General features: G+C 50.4%; 1 protein-coding gene across 1 annotated transcript in view; it reads right to left on the bottom strand.

Annotated features, from left to right (window-relative positions):
* The window catches only part of LOC138489455 (zinc finger protein 135-like), a 122,651-nt gene extending 101,847 nt beyond the window's left edge, over window positions 1-20,804 (bottom strand). The window contains exon 1 of the mRNA XM_069617177.1: window positions 20,646-20,804. The gene's annotated coding sequence lies outside the window, so the exon portion shown is untranslated. The remainder of the gene's footprint in view (window positions 1-20,645) is intronic.
* Between the last annotated feature and the right edge of the window lie 543 nt (window positions 20,805-21,347).

Below are 21,347 nucleotides of genomic sequence, written 5' to 3'. Positions count from 1 at the left end.
TGAGTATCATCGAAAGCCCCACACCCCGCGGTCCCGCGCCACAACTGAACTGATGCTGCTAGGGTACACAAGAAAACGAATGTAACCATACCACGGGCACATGTGAAGAGTGTGCGAGAATGCACTCGTCACACGTGTATGTCTAAGCCCCTCACGTGCCACCTCCGCCACGTACAGTGGCGAGTTACTTTCTATGTACCCCACCAACCCCAATACTACCTCACTTACTGCAAATGTATATGCATATAACTAAATACTGTAGTTGTTAAAACATAGTGTATGAATAAGGTGCTCAGACTGGGTATAATCGAGACACATCCAGCAAAATTTAAATGCATGTTTCAAAATGATTTGAATAAGTATTATAGAGTGTTCAAATGTTTTTACCTAAAATCGGCAACACACGAGAGAGATACCTTTGTGAAATGCATGCAAGGCCATTCCCCCTCCCACCCTGCGAAGGTTGCCAAGACATGAGAGCAGAGGCCCGCGCTGCGCTACTCTGCCTCCCCCAACCAGACTGGAGCCGCTTCAAAGATTTGTAGCCCCCTCTGCAGCACCCAAGGCCACGGCCCGCCACCTGCATTATTTACAGCACAGCAGTAAACCTCTGCCTGAACACACACTTCCAAAGGCGCCTCCTCGTAAACCCCATAACCCACCGGATCATCTTAGACCTATGGCCCTGTGCAATCAGGACACCCAACACTTTGACAACACACAGCGGCACATCTATAACAACTTCTAACGAGACAGAAAGACCTGTACCACCCGTCCCAGGCCCTGAAGCTTAGCACCTCGACCTATGGCCCCGGTCAACAGGACACTGGTAACCATGTCCTGACGTATGACCGCCAGACCCCTCACAAGGTACATTCCTCCTGTGTTGCATTAACCTGTAGAATAACCTATTGGAAGATTTACTAAAGAAGATAATATTGAAATGACTGAATGACTGCGGTGTGCATGGCTTAGGGCAAATAAGTCAGGAAAAGACATTCATCTCTGACACTGGCCGCGATGGCACAACAACACCGCCCGGATGAACTCAGCCAACCTGCCAGGCCCAGCCCAACCCACGAGGATGACCAGTGACGTCTTCCAGCCAAAGCCAACCGCATCACAGCAGCACCTATAGTTAGTCATCGCCACCCAATCCCATCGAACATGTGCCCCCTATAGTGTGTAGGTTCTTATGACGTTTTTTGTAAATATACACGCCTGTCTTTGCTATTGTCAGACAGAGCGCTCTCGGAGTTTGCAGAGTTCTTTGCATGCCATATTCTCATTGATAAACTCCCATTTAAGCTCACCCGCACTCTGTCTTGGCCTTATTCCCGATTTGGGAGAGTCCTTCATTGTCTCTCATTGTGGGGAGGATCGTGCTGGCCGGGGACGCTTGCCTTCAGTGGTGACCCCGACGTGATTATTATTATTATTATTATTTCCCGACCTAACATTACCGTCCCCTTTTGGCACGAGAATCTCCGGTCGAAAAGGGATACGCACGGTGAGCCGGCTCCGGGAGGCTGCCCGCCAACGGCGACTGGTACACTAAGCAGTGCGCACTCAAAAGAGAGAGGGTACGGGATCCCGGTTGAAAAATCCCCTTTGAGTACCGCTCGCCGGAGCCGGGGCTGACTGTTGAGCTGACGGCGACACTGCCTGGACGGACCCAGTTTCGGAGACTATCGGTTCAAGACGGGCACGTGAGTACTGAGTGCGAGCGATTGTAAAGGGAGTGGGGGAAGAAGTGTAGGACAGGGAACGAAGAGGGGGTACGCAGATCTACTAAGGATCATCCTAAAATTTTCCTTGCATATGGCCATTAGGAGTAAGAGGTGAATAAGAGATAAAAGTGACGGGAACCTAGCTCCGAAAGGGGGTGGAAGGCGGCGCCGCATAGTGCTATCTTGACTAGTACTGGGAATATATGAAGAAGTGGATTATAAGATAAAAGTTCTCAGCAAAAGGGGGCACTGCGAATATATTACTGACCGCTATTACTTCTTTCTTTTCTTTAGGGTTAGGGGGAAAATAAAAAGTGAGATTAACACAAACTTAAGGAGAAAGTAAGAGTCCTACTAGAAGAGGGAAGAGCAGACCTATATATATATATATATATGCGCATCCATAGATCCAAGTAAAACGGACAGGGACAGCCGGTTAGGGAGGAAAGGGAGGACGGCGTGAATTGTGAATAGAGTGTTACCAAGAGGTGTGTGCACCTCGCATGTGTCAGACGACAAGTTGATGTTGTGAATGTGTAAAACGGCTTTGAATGTATAGTAGTTAAATGGTCATGGTAAGTGTGACCGGATAGAACTTTTGAAGACAAAAATGACACGGTGAAGTGAGTGGGTACCTTTTTGATTTCCGGGTTGATATTGTCAAAGTAAATGATGGTTTGCTCTTGTATGTGCCCCCCAAAGAGAATACAATAGAAACTGTGTACATCCAGTTTTGTATTACGCAGACAAGGTGAAGAGTACAAAGGAGCCTGTTATTGATTGTGAAGCAGAAAACAAAAAATAATATTGATAATACACCTACATTGTAGTTGCAGACACACAGAGACACACAAGTACTAGGAGGGCACAGGGATGGGGGCCGAAACACCCTTATCACATATTTAAGTATCTACCAGGGTACGCGGAGCAGATTAAGAAATATCACGACCAATGGATAACCGAGTTGAAGGGAGAGGGGTTACCCCAGATATGGCCCGAGGGAGGGTCATTTGATAAGTGTTCTGGATATGGTGGCCACATGCATTTGTTTGAAGTACAAGGGGAAGCAGTTGCAAAATAGGAGAGAAGTATTAGATCTCTGGAGGTTATTTGAAGAGATACCACCGCTTAAAACACCAGCATCAAATCCTGATCTCCCGTCTACCACAGACAACCCACTAATGATACAGAAAGATGTTAAAGAATTGTCAAGTGTAGCGCCACCAGTAGAGGTAATAAGTTTGTACCCGATATTAAACAAGCCTGTGCCATCAGAAGGATACAGTGACCCCACATATGTGCCTCCCCCGACAACTACTACACCCCGCCGGCCCACGGCACCCCCGCCATATGAAAGTACAAGGGAGCGAGCCCAGGTAAGTACACAGAGAGTGGACATAGAGAAACTCACAGATGATTTACAATCAAGACTCTCAATAGCAAAAGATGAGCTCTCGAGGATAAAAGACATGTGCGAGCAAACAGCACTTAATGCGGTTCGATCAGGGCGCACATCTAGAGCACCAGGTGAGAATAGAAAACCTGAAGAGGGGTGGAAAAAAGGTGAGATACTGTTCAGAATTGAAGAAGAACCGACACGAATAATAGAAATAGGGACACGAGAGGGAGATATCGTCAATGACGAAAGGCCTATGGGGGATAGAGAGGAATTACTATGTGATTCCAGGGCGGGAGGAACCAGCTTCCAACACCTCGCACCTAAAAACTGGAACTCCTTACCTACCTCACTAAGGAACGAAAAATCATACCACACCTTCCGTAAAAACCTCAAAACCTTCCTATTCCGCTAAAGTCCTCCACATGCACATTCATGCTTGCATTGTAACCACAGCATAGCATAACCTCTAAGCTCAATGTTTATTACCATTGTGAAACGTACTCTGTAACTCGGTTTACATCTGTAAACATATTCCTATGTTTGTGTTCAAGACCAAGCCTGCTGTAACAGCGCCACGATGCCCCAGGGCAGTTTTGTGCGCTTTATAAATGCAAATAAATAAAATAAATAAATAAAAATAAATAAAATAAGGGACGAGTTAGAAGAAAGCGACAGGTTGAGCATGGCAATGGGAGGGGGAAGCGAAGGGGGGGATGGTACATGTTCAATGAGAACCCTGGATGATGAGTGGACGGGGCGATTAAGGAACAGAGTGGGGAAAATGGCATCACTGGGGACCTCAGCAGCCAAAACGGGTCCGGATGCAACGACAAAAGGAACACTACAGCTCCCGTTGATACACAGGGGACGAGGGAGGCCTAACTATATCCCATGGGCTCAGATGGATAAAGCCAATTTATTAAAACTATTGCCCCCGCTGTCGGGAGGGGCAAGTAAGTGGATATACGCCTTTGAGAAGCACACTGCTGGGGTACCCCTAGCAATAGGAGATGTGAAGAGCTTGCTTGTATCAGCAGTGGGGGATCAGGCTGAGAGAGTATGGGTCAAGGCCGGTTTCCCGGGAGTAACATTAGACTGCGACCGCCATGATGGGGCCTCCTTTAACACAGTGCGTGCCAGGGTGTGGGATGCCTTACGTGAAACATTCCCAGATACGCCAGACTTACAGTCAGTAATGCAGTGTACAATGAATGACGGGGAGGAGGCTATGGATTACATTTTTCGGGTCCAAGAGATGCGGAGAGCAGAAACGGGCACGCCCTGGTATCAATCGACATCTTTATTTTACTTCATTATAAAAAGAGGGCTTCCCAAAGAAGTGCAAAAGGCGCTCGACAAAATAGCAGGTATTGAAGCAAAGGGATGGCCTGAGATTCAGAGCATAATAGTACACCATTGTAAGCGAATAAAAGAGAGGGAGAAGGAGGTGGCGCAGAAAAGATTGGCAGACGAGGCAAAGTTAGTACAGACAAAGTTGGTGAAGGTTGCAGCAGCAGTAGCCGCGCTCCCACACGGCAGGGAGGGAGACGACGAGGAGGAGGGGCTGATAGCAATACAAGGAAGGGTGGCAACTAATTGGGTTGGAGCAGGACAGCGGCAGTGGAGTGAACAGGAGCAAGGCGGTGGTCCTCAGTGGCAAGAGTGGACCCCTCGAGGGGGACGAGGTGGGTACAGGGGCCGAAGAGGAGGTGGACAGGGGTATGGGGGAATGGGAGGAAATGGATGGCAGGGCCCTAGAGGCGCACAAGGGAGTTGCTGGAACTGCGGACGGTGGGGGCATTACTCCAGGGAGTGCAGAGCTAGACCCAACGGTGGGTTCCAAGAGGTAGAACAGTATGGCCACCCTCACCCGGGGAGCCCATATGGTCTTCCAATGGGACAACAACAGCTGAGAAACCCAGGCCGAGGTGATGCTGAGCAGCAACAGGGGCACCAGTATAGAACACAGAACCACCCCCAAAACAATGACAATATGCAGTATGCGCCAGGCAACCCCTTCGCGACAACAGCAAACGGGGTCCCCGTACCAGCACCTTACAACGGCATGTCAGTGGGTTCGGGAAGTGTCTTTAACCAGGGGGGAGCAATGAGACACCCCGCATAGGACAGCCCACAGAGAACACTTGCGTGTCCAGTTCTGTCTACAACCTACAATGCAGCAGAGGAACCATTGGTAGGGGCGCAGATAGGAGACAAGCAGTTCATATTCATGGTTGATTCGGGAGCGGAAAAATCATGTATCAGAGAGGGCCGGTTCCAGTTATCTAACCGGAAGTTAGAGATGCAGGGGTTCTCTGGGGCTGTAATTGAAGTTCCTTACACAGAAGCATTAGATGTAACAGTGGGGGGTAAAACTGTAAAGACACCCTTACTGTATTATGAAAACTCACCAATAAATTTATTAGGGAGGGATCTCCTGAGTAAACTTAACATGACCATATCATTTACCGAGAGAGGAATAGTGTGTTCTACACCCGGGATATGCCCCTTGCGTGCAATGTTGGTAGTGCAAGCTTACACAACCACACAGGAGGTACGAGGGCTGCCGGAAAATGAGGAAATGTTCATTGAAGGGCTAAAAACTTTGGCCCACATAATTCCAGAACTAAGAAGAATGGACTGGAGGATCCCAGCGGAGTTCCTCTTCCGCCCCATAGTGTGTCCCGACACAGCACCAGGATCAGTGGTATCATTAGACTTGCATGCTGTACAGGTGTCAGCGAAAAGGATTGCTGCAATTGGAATGGATAGGGAGGGATGCGAGTGGCGTACAGTGCTGTGTACAAATGCCAACATCGCCCTACGAGAGATAACAGATGAGGATCTCTTTTCAGACACAGAAGGGGATGGTGAGATAGTAATGGAAATAGCGATGCCCTGTGACATTTTGATTCAAGCCAGGGAAACACACGTCCAATTGATGGCAATGGTGGGAGCACCACCGTCATTTTTTGATGACGACATGAGACTCGTACCAATTACTTTGTGGACCACAGGCCCCCATGATGTCGGGCTGTTGCACGGAGTACAACCTGTGGTGATAAAACTAAAGCAAGGAGCAATTTTACCCCGAGTTAAACAGTATCCATTGTCCCGTGAAGCTGAAGAAGGGATAAAAGAGACAATAAATGCATTACTAGCACAAGGGATAATAGTGCCTTCAAACTCCCCATGTAACACATGTATCTATCCAATCAAAAAGGCGAAAGGAGGGTCTTGGAGGATGATACAGGACTTACGCCCCCTAAATGACGTAATTCAGAAGGAGTTCCCTCTAGTCCCGAACCCTGCATCAATACTATGCAGCATCCCGAAAGTGGCATCACATTTCACAGTAGTAGACTTGAAAAACGTGTTTTTCTCAATACCCCTGGCTGAAGAGAGTAGATACCTTACAGCATTCACACTGGGGGGTAAGAGATATGAACACTGCAGACTACCACAAGGATACTGTGAGAGCCCGAGCATATTCAACCGCATATTGCATATCAGTTGAGAGTACGATTATTCAGTACGTAGACAATTTATTAGTATGTGCACAAGACGAAGCAACATGTAGAAAAGATTCAACAACGCTCCTGACTTTACTGGCCAACAAGGGGTACAAGGTAGACAGGGAGAAGCTACAGTACTGCCTGACTGAGGTCTTATACCTGGGACAGCTCATATCAAAAGATGGAAAAAGAATAATTCCCGACAGGGTAGAAGCAATAAGATCAGTGGGAGAACCCGCAACAGTGAAAGACATGCAGAAATTCTTGGGGATGTGCAATTATTGCCGCGCATGGATATTAGACTATGCAGCATACACGAGACCCCTCCTACAAGCACAACAGGAGAACAAAAAAATAGAATGGTCAGAAGAAATGAGCACATCATTTCAATCACTAAAAGAGCTAATTTCAAGCGCTCCAGTGCTAGCAAACCCTGATTATGGACGCAAATTTTACCTATTCTCACACTGCAAGGGAACACTCATGACAGCTGTACTGACACAAAAGACGTCCCTAGGACACAAGCCATTGGCTTACTATAGTGGTACTTTGGATGCCGTGATGCAAGGTCATTTCGCGTGCGAGCAATCACTCGCTGCAGCCGCGTTCGCGATTGAGAAAAGTGCCACAATAGTAATGGGTTGCCCTGTGACATTGTTTGTGGAACATTCATTATTTGCAATACTTGAGAGGTCAAAAAGCACACTGACAACACAGCGGGCGACAGCCTACGAGATTGTATTGTCTAGTGCCAACATCCATGTGGTAAGATGCAAAACAGTGAACCCCGCCACATTCATTACAGAAGCATGCACACTAGAGGACATGCAGGACCACGATTGCGCGACCTACACAGGAGAAAGAGGGGAGGACACAGTGGTGTGTGAGAACGGTCTGAGTGAGGGGGAAGTGTACTTCGTGGATGGGTCTGCATCTATTGACGTGGACACGGGAGAAAAACATGTTGGCATGGCAGTAGTGAGGCTAGAAGACGGTGAGTATGAAACACTAGTGCAGTACCGCCTCCCATCACACTACTCCGCACAAGCAGCAGAACTAATTGCGCTCATAGAAGCACTACATGCAGCAAAAGGTTGCGCAGTGACAATATATACAGACTCAGCTTACATGACAACAACAGTACATGGAGGACTAGCAAGATGGGGGCGTAGGGGGTTTCGACGGGCAGACTGAACACCAGTACAGCATGCAGAGTTGTTGAAAGAGTTAATTGAGGCCCTACAAAACCCTACTGCAGTAGCAATAGTAAAGTGCCAAGCACATACATCCAACACAGACGTTGTGTCTTTGGGGAACGCGGCAGCGGACGCTGCCGCCAAGGAGGCTTCCTATTTTCAGAAATATGACGTAGGTGAATACATGCTGTGGCATAAGACAACCGAAGAGCCCCCGGAAGGGTACAACATGATGCCCATATCACAAATACTAGAATTGCAGGAAGGAGCTAGCGCAGACGAACAATTGATGTGGACTAAACGAGGGTGCAGCAGGTCGGGAACAGACTTGCTATGGCGGCAAAATAACTCAGGGAAGGTGGTGATGCCCATCCAGTTACTAGAAATTGCGTTTCAACAACTACACTTCCCCGCACATAATACCAAACAGCACATTGCAGCAGAAATACAGGAAGAATGGTTTGTGCCCCGTCTCCAGGAGCACGTATCTCGATTAGCAATGGAATGCACAACATGTCAGATCTACAATTCAGGAATGACACTACGCACACTCCGGGGAACAATTCCTAAACCCACTGGCCCATTCAGAGAACTACACATTGATTACGCAGACATGGGGGAAAGGTGTAATGGCGCACGGTACATGATCGTGGTTGTGTGCCCATTCTCAAGGTGGGTGGAAGCTGAACCATGTGCGCGACCTGATGCTAAAAGCGCCGCCAAGTTCCTAGTGAGGGAAGTGTTCCCGCGCTGGGGAATTTGTGACGTAATTCGCTCATGCAACGGCACTCATTTTGTGAATGAACTTTTCAAGGAAGTCACTACATTATTGGGAATAAAACATAAATTGTGTTCGATTTATCACCCTCAAAGCAATGGCATAGTGGAAAAGATGAACGGACTGTTAAAGGGCAGGTTATCAAAACTATGCTTTTCATTGAAGAAAAATTGGATATACTGTCTGCCCCTTGCGCTATTTGAACTGAGAAATCAACCAAGTAAAGATCACCATTTGTCCCCGCACGAAATCGTGACTGGGAGACGGATGCACACAGCACACTCCCCACTACGTGAACACTCAGATGCACACAGGAGCGCCGCGATATTGGGAGAAGAATTCACGGACTATTTGAAAAAATTAACAAGGGCAGCGCGCGTAATATCAAAGCAGCTCTCCCCACCCTTCACTAGAGAGGAGGGGAACATAACGGGGTCTGTCACAGAGCCTGAGCAACAGCTACAGCTAATGCCGGGCAAACTAATTTATGTCAGGAGTTTTGTGCGTCGATGGAATGCACCACGGTTCCACGGCCCATACGAGGTAGTGTTCTGCACGCCCACAGCTGTAAAAGTGAAGGGCTTGAGGTACTGGATACACTTGACAGACGTGCGAAGAGCTTATAATAATGTGCAAGAGGAGGCAGATGAGGAGGCACAGACAACAGCAACCGATTGAACTGAACAGAATGTCTGAATGTTAACTTGTGTTTGTGCGTCAGCAATGCACGTGAATGGGAAAGTGACTGATGAAGTATTGCTGCATTCTCTTCTTACATACCACTGGGAAGAAAAAAGAAAAAAAAATGTTTTTTTTTTACTTATATGTAATTAATGAAGTGATTGAATTATGACATGTTTACACCCTTGTCTGTGAATACCCTTCCCCACAACCCTACCCGCTCCCATTCCCCATCAATATATATATTGGCACTCATGGTGCCAACAAAACGTTTACATGCATGCACTTAATGCACTTTTATATCTCAAACAGGAACTACCATGGCATCTAACAGGCAGCCTGCAACGGATAGAATTAGTAGAATGAGACAATTATTAAATGAGAGATGTAGATATTCGTATGAGTGCGGATTATCTGTATGCATTACGATGTTTTTTATGCTAATGCTTGGTCTGATTACATATTGGTTTATAGCGTTCATCTCTATCGAGATGAACGAGGGGGGAGGGATTAACAGCACTGGGATTAACAGCACCACTAGGACCAATGTAACTGCAAGTGTCACTGTAAGGGAAGGTGATTTTCTGGTATGGGACGGAGCTAAACTTGTATGGGGATATCGCACCACACCATCTAATGTTGTCATATCAGAAAAGAAAGAGCCACAGGGTGGAACGCAAAACAACACAGTATCTCCACCAGTGATGTATAGGTATAATGCTCGCAGTTTTAATGACCGAAGCCCGTCTGCCATATCATGGTTGTATAACACCCCCACCAGCCAACCTGCCCCCACCCTAAAAAATGACCTGCAAGATAACGTCAGGGACGAAAAAGAAAAGCTGCTAGCAATACACAAAATATTATATGATGCATGGGCCACGGGGGGCGGGAATGGGAAAGGGGGGTCTATTCTATCCCTCGCCCAGGGAGTTGAGAAGTACATGAGGAACAAGAACAACAGACGGAAGAGGGAAGCAGGGAGGAGAAAGTATGATGAGTACTATGGGCTAGGTCTAGATAAGATGGAAGACCCACGACACCCCCACCAAACAAATAAATGGTATGCGGATATGAGTGCCACAGCTAAACAAACAACAAATGAGAGCTGCTATGTCTGCTCCCTCATTCCTCACGCTTCAGGTACACCCAAAGTATTGCTACCCAAAGAGTTGCCAATTATAGATGCCCAATGTCTCCTTCATCTCACGTTATGCAGGATTAAGAACACCTTCCAGGCACACAAAGTCACTTTTCAAATGCTGCAGAACGAGAAATAGTGCTATCCAAAGACGGCAGGGGTGATATGTTTGAAAGAACCGTTTTTTGTAATACAAGGGACACTTTTTTCTGATAACAAGTGGAAGGATGAAGAAGTAATGTGCAAGGCGGAAGCACTGAGAGGTGTGGCACCAGAGAAATTGCAGTGGATAGAAGAAACATACACACCAGTATGGAAAGAACACATTTCAAAACTAACTTGGGTAACCGCCATTGAAAAACCTTTCAAACTACAGAGCGAAATAGACTATGAGCTATGTTTTAAAAGAGAGGGGAAGACCTCCATGGGAACAAACAAGAGCTGTAACAAGACCCTCACCATCCCAGATCTGAGAAAAGGGACAGCTGCCCTTATGGACACGTACTGGGTATGCGGCAACCAGGCATACCTATAACTCCCCCCGTCATGGAGTGGCAGCTGCTCAATGGCCACTCTGCACTGAGCCCTAATGGTAATACCGGAGAGCCACATCGACGGGAGCAAAAAGACACAGGAACGCCCGCAACAGAGTGCAGCCCAGCCAACTGCGGAGTCGCAAATGTACGTCCTATCTTCCGGAAGCAAGGGAGAAGTGCTGACCCGTAACAGACGTGCATCAAACTACATATCAAAGGAATCATCAGAACTATTGGCTCAGATCCCAGATAAATATTGATTATTCAGCTCAGCAGAAACATTCTTTGCCTCACTGGTCTCAAGCGTCCAAGCAAGAGCAAATGCAAAATGGCTCCAAATAACACGCTGGGAACTGATTCAGCTGGCGAACGACACTGAAGAAGGGTTCAACGTAATCAAGGTGGAACTAAGGGCTTTACGACTGATGACTATGCAAAACAGGTATGTCCTGGACCTGTTGACGGCAATGGATGGAGGTGTTTGCCGAAAAATAGGAAGTGCCTGCTGCACTTTCGTACCTTCTGAAGACGCAGAAAATGGCTCCCTGTCCCATGTGATCGAGGCAGTCCAGAACCTAGGGGAAAAAATGAAAATGGAAGGTGGAGCAGAAGACAGTACATGGTTCGATAACTTCTTCTCCTGGGTCCCCTCATGGCTTGGAACAACTGTGAAATTTTTGATGCCAGCTTTGGTGTTCCTCCTTTTAATTTTTTGCCTGTGCCAGGTGGGCCTTCGATGTTGTGCTAACGCAGTACCTAATGGTGCAATGATGATGGTGACAATGGGCAACACTCGTGGGACAGTACAAAACATGCAGGAAGTGCAGGTGCAAACAGGAGCAGATGACACACCAAGATATCAGCTAGTGCCTATCTATCACGACAAAGATATCATAGATAAAGCGTGGCACACCACCATTAGAGAGCCCCGTGTATTAGAATGGTACCAGGAGGTGTGGGTGGATTTGGCGGGAGATGGCGGATGTATCTACCTGACTTGCCCCCCAGATGAGTATGCCAGAAGAGGGGAAAGCTTACGAGGGGTGTGCAGAGCGTGGATGCCCATAAAAAGGCACATCTGCATGGGATGAGGCAGTGATGGACGAAGAAAAATGTAGGAGGTTGGAGGACTTAAAGTGTTCGTTACTTAAGTAACGAAAGGGGGGAAATGTAGGGGAGGGGTGGTCCAAGGGACCCCCCCCTGGCCTGCATCTCCACCCCAGGTGAGGGCCATGGCTCATCGGGCGTCCCCTCCTTACCACCAGGGCCCAGGTGGTGGATGGCTCACCTGCTGAAGACATTGCCCGCACGTATTAAATTTAGCTAGGCCTCAGAAACCATTTTTTGTCTTCTAAAGATGGTGTGAGCTCAGCGCGCTGTAGCGCGGCCCCCACCTTCGGAAAGTTTCAGTCCTCCCAGTCTCCGCAGCACCATGGTAGATCCGCTGCAAGCCCGTTCCCACGAACAAGACGGGCATGATCTAGCGTAATACATTGACATTGTAACAGTTCACCTTCCGCAGTGTATCACTGCTCCCACAATGACCCGGTCAGCAAGGCCTGGGCGATGGGAAGATCTGTAGAATGGTCATCTGCTGAAAGCAGACAGGTACCCAAATATGAATGTAAGAAACCACTTTTAACACATGTATCCTCTCCATACAACCACTCTTACTAAAGAAACCTGTGAAATTGTGTAATTATCGTACATGACACCAGCCGTGAAGGACCCACACCCCTGCAGTGGTGTGCAAATGATAAAAGCATTTCCAGGGGATTATTCTTCATGAGTATCATCGAAAGCCCCACGCCCCGCGGTCCCGCGCCACAACTGAACTGATGCTGCTAGGGTACACAAGAAAACAAATGTAACCATACCACGGGCACATGTGAAGAGTGTGCGAGAATGCACTCGTCACACGTGTATGTCTAAGCCCCTCACGTGCCACCTCCGCCACGTACAGTGGCGAGTTACTTTCTATGTACCCCACCAACCCCAATACTACCTCACTTACTGCAAATGTATATGCATATAACTAAATACTGTAGTTGTTAAAACATAGTGTATGAATAAGGTGCTCAGACTGGGTATAATCGAGACACATCCAGCAAAATTTAAATGCATGTTTCAAAATGATTTGAATAAGTATTATAGAGTGTTCAAATGTTTCTGATGTTTTTACCTAAAATCGGCAACACACGAGAGAGATACCTTTGTGAAATGCATGCAAGGCCATTCCCCCTCCCACCCTGCGAAGGTTGCCAAGACATGAGAGCAGAGGCCCGCGCTGCGCTTCTCCGCCTCCCCCAACCAGACTGGAGCCGCTTCAAAGATTTGTAGCCCCCTCTGCAGCACCCAAGGCCACGGCCCGCCACCTGCATTATTTACAGCACAGCAGTAAACCTCTGCCTGAACACACACTTCCAAAGGCGCCCCCTCGTAAACCCCATAACCCACCGGATCATCTTAGACCTATGGCCCTGTGCAATCAGGACACCCAACACTTTGACAACACACAGCGGCACATCTATAACAACTTCTAACGAGACAGAAAGACCTGTACCACCCGTCCCAGGCCCTGAAGCTTAGCACCTCGACCTATGGCCCCGGTCAACAGGACACTGGTAACCATGTCCTGACGTATGACCGCCAGACCCCTCACAAGGTACATTCCTCCTGTGTTGCATTAACCTGTAGAGTAACCTATTGGAAGATTTACTAAAGAAGATAATATTGAAATGACTGAATGACTGCGGTGTGCATGGCCTAGGGCAAATAAGTCAGGAAAAGACATTCATCTCTGACACTGGCCGCAATGGCACAACAACAGCGCCCGGGTGAACTCAGCCAACCTGCCAGGCCCAGCCCAACCCACGAGGATGACCAGTGACGTCTTCCAGCCAAAGCCAACCGCATCACAGCAGCACCTATAGTTAGTCATCGCCACCCAATCCCATCGAACTTGTGCCCCCTATAGTGCGTAGGTTCTTATGACGTTTTTTGTAAATATATACGCCTGTCTTTGCTATTGTCAGACAGAGCGCTCTCGGAGTTTGCAGAGTTCTTTGCATGCCATATTCTCATTGATAAACTCCCATTTAAGCTCACCCGCACTCTGTCTTGGCCTTATTCCCGATTTGGGAGAGTCCTTCATTGTCTCTCATTGTGGGGAGGATCGTGCTGGCCGGGGACGCTTGCCACGACGGCTACTCAGGTCCTGGGAAAGGAGGACAAGTTCCTAGACTCCCTAGGGAGGAAATTCTTTGCCAACTCGGCCTTGCAGCTCAGGCAGGCCAACGCTGAATTGATATTAGCGGGAGCCAACATGCGGATGTGGAAAGGTCTATCAGAGTTTGAGGAGTATATCCCGGTCGAGAAGCTGGAGGACTTCAAAACGAGGCCTATCCGACGCCAGGGTCTTGGCCCAGGATCTCCTGGAGGCTACCGCTCACCACGTAGACACCTCGGCTCGGGGCCTTATGCTGGGGGTGGATACCTCGCGGCAGGTATGGCTGCATGCCACTAAATTTTCAAAGGTAGTGCAAGACAAGGTGTTGGACCTTCCGTTCAACGGTAAGGAGCTTTTCCATTCTACAACTGATGTAGAGCTCACCAAGACGAAGGATAGCACTCAGACGGTTAAGGCTGTCCTGGTTAAGGCTCCTTTCAAATCCCAGAGACCGTTGTCACAAAGTCGACCTTCCTCTGGTTTTAGGGGCTTCCTCGACCGCAAATCTCGCAGAGTGGATACCCCTGCGGGGAATAACCGCCGTAGGCAACAGCGGATGCAGTGTTTCTCCCGCTCCTCAGCCTCATCAGTTCAGTTGGCACCGCCACCGATAAACCTACCAAATGAGGGTTTTCCGCACTCACACGAGACCCCGATCGGTGGACGCATTGCGTCTCATTGGGAGGCATGGCAGACCATCACAGAAGACAGATGGGTCTTGTCAGTCGCTCGGGCGGGCTTCCGCTTACCTCTACCCCAACCCTCAACCTTCCTTTTCAGCTGTCGGGCTCGCCCTCCCTCAAGGCCGAAGTTCAGAAACTTCTGGACATCAGAGCTGTGGAACCCATTCCCCTTGGGGAGCGAGGGGAGGGCTTCTACTCCCGCCTGTTTACGGTACCCAAACCCAACCAGGCTGGCCTGCGCACCATCCTAGACCTTTCCCAGTTCAATCTTTTCCTACGCCAAGAGAAATTCAAGATGATCACGCCCAGCCAGATACGCTCCTCTTTGCAGATAGGCGATTGGCTCAGCCTTGTGGATCTTCAGGACGCGTACATGCATACCCTGATTTGGAACCCACACAGGAGATATCTCCGCTTCTCTTTGGGATAGGAGCACTTCCAGTTTCGAGTGCTTCCTTTTGGCCTCAGCTGGGCGCTGCGTGTCTTCACGAAGATGATGTCGGTGATTGCGGCCTATCTTCATTTCCAGGGTATCCATGTGTATCCATATTTAGACGACTGGCTTTTACGCAGCCCTTGTCCGCTGGCAGATGCAGGCAATCTCCAGTCTCTCTCCTTCAGCTCCTATTCCATCTTGGGCTGTCGGTGAACTGGCGGAAATCTTCCATGACGGTCTCGCAGGACCTGATTTTCCTGGGTTTTCGCTGGAACACGATCGACTGCAGAGTGTACCTGACCGGGGACAGAATGGCAGATCTATTAGCCACGTGTCAGATGTTTGCACAGTCGGAGAGCATGTCGACCTGGTGGTTCCAGAGGTTTCTGGGCCTCATGGCCTCGTGCGTGCTGGCTCTTCCTCTTGCTCGTCTCAAGACGAGACGGACCCAGATGGCTCTTCGGAGTTCCTGGCGTCAAGCGGTGGACCCGGATTCCAAGCAGATAATGATTCCGGATTCCATGAGAGTGGACCTGGATTGGTGGTCATCACTCAGCAACCTGTCGATGGGTGCGGGGCTTCAGGACCCAGCCCCCACATGACGATCACGACGGTCTCCTCCCTTATGGGGTGGGGTGCGATGTTAGATCTTCAGGTCTCGGACCTCTGGTCGCCTCAGGACAGGCTCCTGCACATAAATCATTTGGCGCTTCTGGCGATCTTCCTGGCGCTCAGACCGCTCATTGCCAACAAGGTGGTCCGCATACGCACGGACAATGTGGTGTCAATGTATTACATCAACAAATAAGGGGGAAAGACGCATCCCCCCCCTCATGGACCTGCCCATCCAGATATGGGAGTGGGCAGTGCTTCATGGTGTCTGGCTGCTTGCAGTGCACATCCCGGGCCAGCTGAATGTCACAGCGGATGTCCTCAGCCGGCGGACAGTGGTCAGCTACAAGTGGGAGTTGAAGGCAGAGGTCCTCTCATAGATTTTCTTGCGTTGGGGCACACCAGAGGTGGACCTCTTTGCTACGGCGGTAAACAAGAAGTTTCCTCAGTATGCCTCCAGAGGGGGGCTGGGAGCCTCCTCTATGGGGGATGCTCTCGAGATTCCATGGCACAACATGAGAGCTTACACCATCCCGCCTCTGCCTCTAGTTCGCCGTGCAATTTGGAAGTTGAAGAACTCTGTGAACTGCTCCCTTCTACTTATAGCCCCGTGGTGGCCGGCCAGGTTTTGGTTCTCAGAACTTCAACACCTGTCGGTGTATCCGCCGATCTGGTTACCAGTAACTCCCCATCTTCACCAAAGGGAACAGCAAATGTGGCACCCCTCCCCACAATCGCTCAGCTTGGCAGCATGTTGCCCGAGTTCAAGTCTTTAGAGCATCTGAATTTGTCTACGGATAACATGCGTATTATCCAGGCAGCCAGGAAACCCTCGACCAGATCTCAATACAGGAGTAAATGGCTCAGGTTCTGTCATTGGTGTTTGGAGAAGTTGGATCCAAGGGTGGCCACGATTGACACAGTGCTGTCCTTCGTGTCCTCCCTAGCAGAGTCAGGGGTTTACTTTCTGTCATGCAGGACTTACCTCTCAGCGGTTTCCGCTTATCTTTCTACAGATTAGTGTTCTTATTCTCTGACTAATCCAGTGGTGAAGAGGCATTTTGCAGGCTTGACACGCCTCTACCCTCCGATCCATAATACGCACCCGCCGTGGGACCTAAATGTAGTCCTGACGGCGCTGTGCCATAAACCCTTTGAACCAATGGCCACGGTGGACCTCAAGTACTTGTCCTGGAAAGTGCCCTTTTTGGTTGCCGTTACGTCGGCGAGGAGGATGACTGAGCTCCAGGCATTGTCGGTGGAGCATCCTTTCTTGGTCTTTCACAAGGACAAGGTAGTTCTTCGTACAAACCCGGCCTTTCTACCGAAGGTGGTGACCGAATTCCATCTGAATCAGTCGATCTCCCTACCGGTCTTTTTTCCGAACCCTGCCTCTGAGGCTGAGAGGGTTCTGCACTGTCTTGATGTCCGAAGAGCTCTTAAGTTCTACCTTGACAGGACTTCCGAGTTTAGGAGTTCTTCTCAACTTTTTGTGACCTTCGGTAACCCTCAGGGCAAGCGACTATTTCTCGGTGGATCGCCACCTGCATCACGGAGTGTTTCACCGTCGAAGGGCTGAAACCTCCTAAGGGTATTCATGCACAACTGGTGCGGGTTAAGGCAGCCGCGGTTGCTTTTCAGAAATATGCCCCCTGGCAGTCCATCGCTAGGGCAGCTACTTGGGCCTCCCCATCTGCTTTCTGTAAGCATTATTGTCTCTACATGAGCTCAAGAGTTGACGCTCAGTTTGGCCAGGCTGTGCTGAAGAACCTGTTTCAGTAAGGGGTATTTCCATCCACCCATAGTTCCTGTAAGGAGTGCTTGGGAATCTCCCATAAGTATGGAGGAAAGGGGACGGGACGTAGGAGTATAATCAGGTTACTCACCATAGTGACCACCTTACTCCTAGTCCATAGTCCCCTTTCCTCCATATGCCCACCCGCCGTCCCCTCTAATAAGGTTCCTCTGTCATTGCTATTGGGTCTCTGACCTGGCAATAGAAAAGGACTGATGGGCGATGCGGGGGGCGGAGCCAAGGTGGGCGGGGTTACAGCCGCGTCCCAGGCCCCGCGCAAGAAAGAGAGGAAGGACACATTTTTGGAAAAATGTGGATGCTTTTTACAAAGTGCTCTGGTCCCGTCCCACAGGACGGAGAGATGTCCCATAAGTATGGAGGAAAGGGGACTACGAGTAAGGTGGTCACTATGGTGAGTAACCTGGTTATTTCTTTGCACCTAGTTGTTCATACACATTAAAATATATGAATAATGACGAAGGGTTGTGCTATTGTTTAGATTGCTCTGGTTCTTGTATGGACTTCCTCTGTTAGTCTGCCGCCTGTATGGGGATCTCAGAAGGACACAGCTCCTGCTGTCCCAGTGTTTCTGGATACTTGTTTTGGTAACTGAGATCCAAAAGTCATACTTGGGCGCTGACCAAGTGATACTTGATATTTAATGTTGTAATTTCCACACTTGGTAAGTGTTTGCAATAAGTATTGATCATTTTTTAATTTTTTTGGATCTCAGTTACCAAAACAAGTATCCATTAAAATATATGGTTACTCTTCCGATCAGGCAGGAACTGCAATTTCTTCCTGTTGTACTACCTATGTGAACTGCTGGTGCAAACCTATCCATGGACTGGGTCAGTAAAGGCAGGGGGCGCAAGATCATATGTGTTGGTTTGAGAGAAAGAGAGACCCAAGTTGGACCGGGGAGGGTCGGTCCGTGAGAAAGGAGGTCAACCAGGCCAGGGCCTGACTGGTGATATGGGTGTGTTTGGACCCAGGCCTGCGTAAGGATAGTTGGGGGGACTTTCCCATAGGCATGTTTGGACCCAGGACTGTGTCCCCCATGTATAATCTGTGGCAGTGACTTTGTATCCCACCTTTTGTAGTGAATACTTGGGGGGTAGGGGAGGCAGCCCCCCGGCCTGTGTAGGGGGTTCTTTGTGTAGGAATAGTTAGAGCCCCACAGGTGTTTGGACCCCGGCCTGTGTAGGAATAGTTGGGGCCCAGCCCACGGGCGTGTGTGGACCCGGCCTGTGTAGGAATAGTTGGGGCCCTGCCCACGGGTTTGTTTGGACCCCGGCCTGTGTAGGAATAGTTGGGGCCCTGCCCACGGGCGTGTTTGGACCCCGGCCTGTGTAGGAATAGTTGGGGCCCTGCCCACGGGCGTGTTTGGACCCCGGCCTGTGTAGGAATAGTTGGGGGGGGGGGTTCTTTGTGTAGGAATAGTTAGAGCCCCACAGGTGTTTGGACCCCGGCCTGTGTAGGAATAGTTGGGGCCCAGCCCACGGGCGTGTTTGGACCCCGGCCTGTGTAGCAATAGTTGGGGCCTGAACACGGGCGTGTTTGGACCCCGGCCTGTGTAGCAATAGTTGGGGCCCCACCCACGGCGTGTTTGGACCCAGCCTGTGTAGGAATAGTTGGGGTCCCGCCCCCAAGCGTGTTTGGGACCCAGCCTGTGTAGCAATAGTTGGGGCCCCACCCCCAGGCGTGTGTGGGACCCGGCCTGTGTAGGAATAGTTGGGGTCCCGCCCCCAGGCGTGTGTAGGAATAGTTGGGGTCCCGCCCCAGGCATGTTTGGGACCCGGCCTGTGTAGCAATAGTTGGGGCCCTGCCCACGGGCGTGTTTGGACCCCGGCCTGTGTAGGAATAGTTGGGGGGGGGGTTCTTTGTGTAGGAATAGTTAGAGCCCCACAGGTGTTTGGACCCCGGCCTGTGTAGGAATAGTTGGGGCCCAGCCCACGGGCGTGTTTGGACCCCGGCCTGTGTAGCAATAGTTGGGGCCTGAACACGGGCGTGTTTGGACCCCGGCCTGTGTAGCAATAGTTGGGGCCCCACCCACGGCGTGTTTGGACCCAGCCTGTGTAGGAATAGGTGGGGTCCCGCCCACAGACGTGTTTGGGACCCGGCTTGTGTAGGAATAGTTGGGGCCCCGCCCACTGATGTGTTTGGGACCCAGTCTGTGTAGAAATAGTTGAGGCCCCGCCCACAGGCGTGTTTGGGACCCAGCATGTGTAGGAATAGTTGGGGCCCCGCCCACTGATGTGTTTGGGACCCAGTCTGTGTAGAAATAGTTGAGGCCCCGCCCACGGGCGTGTTTGGGACCCGGCCTGTGTAGGAATAGTTGGGGCCCCGCAGGCGTGTTTGGGACCCGGCCTGTGTAGGAATAGTTGGGGCCCCGCAGGCGTGTTTGGGACCCGGCCTGTGTAGGAATAGTTGGGGCCCCGCAGGCATGTTTGGGACCTGGCCTATGTGTGAGAATAGTTGGGGCCCCGCCCACGAGCAGGTCTGGGACCCGACCTGTGTAGGAATAGTTGGGGCCCCGCCCACGGGCGTGTTTGGGACCCGGCATGTGTAGGAATAGTTGGGGCCCCGCCCGCGGGCGTGTTTGAGCTCCGGGCCTCCTGACTCCCGGGTCTTCCTGGCTTGGCTACACTTCAGGGTGTATGGACCCTGGTCCTCGACACTCCCCGTGCTCTGGGTCTTGGGGGCTTCCTGGCTTCGCACACTTGAGGGTGTGTGACCTCGGTGGGGGCTTCGGTGCGCGAGCTTGATGTGCGGCCCGGGGCTGGTGCGGCAGGCAGCCCGGGGTCGGTCTCCTAACGCGGCCCCCGGCCCCCACCCTCTTGCTAGAGGTGTAGACACCGCGCTGTGTGAGGAGGGAGAGGATTCGGGTGTCACTGGCGGCCGCGGTTCTTACTTTGTCTGGAAGCTCCTCCGGGACCTTACGTTGCCGTGAGTCCCGTGACCCGTCCCCTGCACCGTTCACAGGAAGTGACGACAAAGAAGCCATAAAAGACACGGTTCCACTGGAGCGGCAGTTTCCTGTTCCGGGTCAGCGTAAACAGAGACAGCACGGAAGCGCTTGCCTCTAATGGGAAGTAGGTCCGCCACGCATTCAGTAATTAAGAAGAAGCAGAAGCTAACGGGAAGTGACATCAAGGCTATGTAGCGCGCATGCGCACAGAGCGGGACACTGAGCTACTCACGCCACCGTGGCCCAGAGGAGCAATCCCATATTAAAGGGGTACCTCGAGGGCACTGCCACCGCAGTGTCCCCGCAGGTGGACGCGGCGGGCCGGAGTCGGGCAGAGCACTGCTCCTGTGGCTGACGCCTGCAGGGTTGGGGGTCTGGCGGAAGCAAACTCTCTTCGTGTTCCCTGAATGCATACATGTCTTATCATGTACACATACTAAGCTGCACATAGATACACCCGCACTGCTCTCCGCGTCCCCCGAGCCGGCTTTACAAGCACTGCCTGTTCATGGGGAGAGAGGGCCCCATTCCAGGACGGTCCCCCTAACGGAAGAGCTGGGATGTCCACTAGGATTTACTGCTACCCATGCTTTGGGGGTTCCCATTAGTGCAGGAGGCGATAAGTGGCTGCTCGTTGGCCTGCGT

The sequence above is a fragment of the Ambystoma mexicanum genome, chromosome 9 (assembly GCF_040938575.1).
Source record: "Ambystoma mexicanum isolate Mex_15411 chromosome 9, UKY_AmexF1_1, whole genome shotgun sequence".
NCBI classification, from domain to species: Eukaryota; Metazoa; Chordata; class Amphibia; order Caudata; family Ambystomatidae; genus Ambystoma; species Ambystoma mexicanum.
Note: the sequence above shows the minus strand (reverse complement) of the source record. Positions and strands in the feature narration are given on the sequence as shown.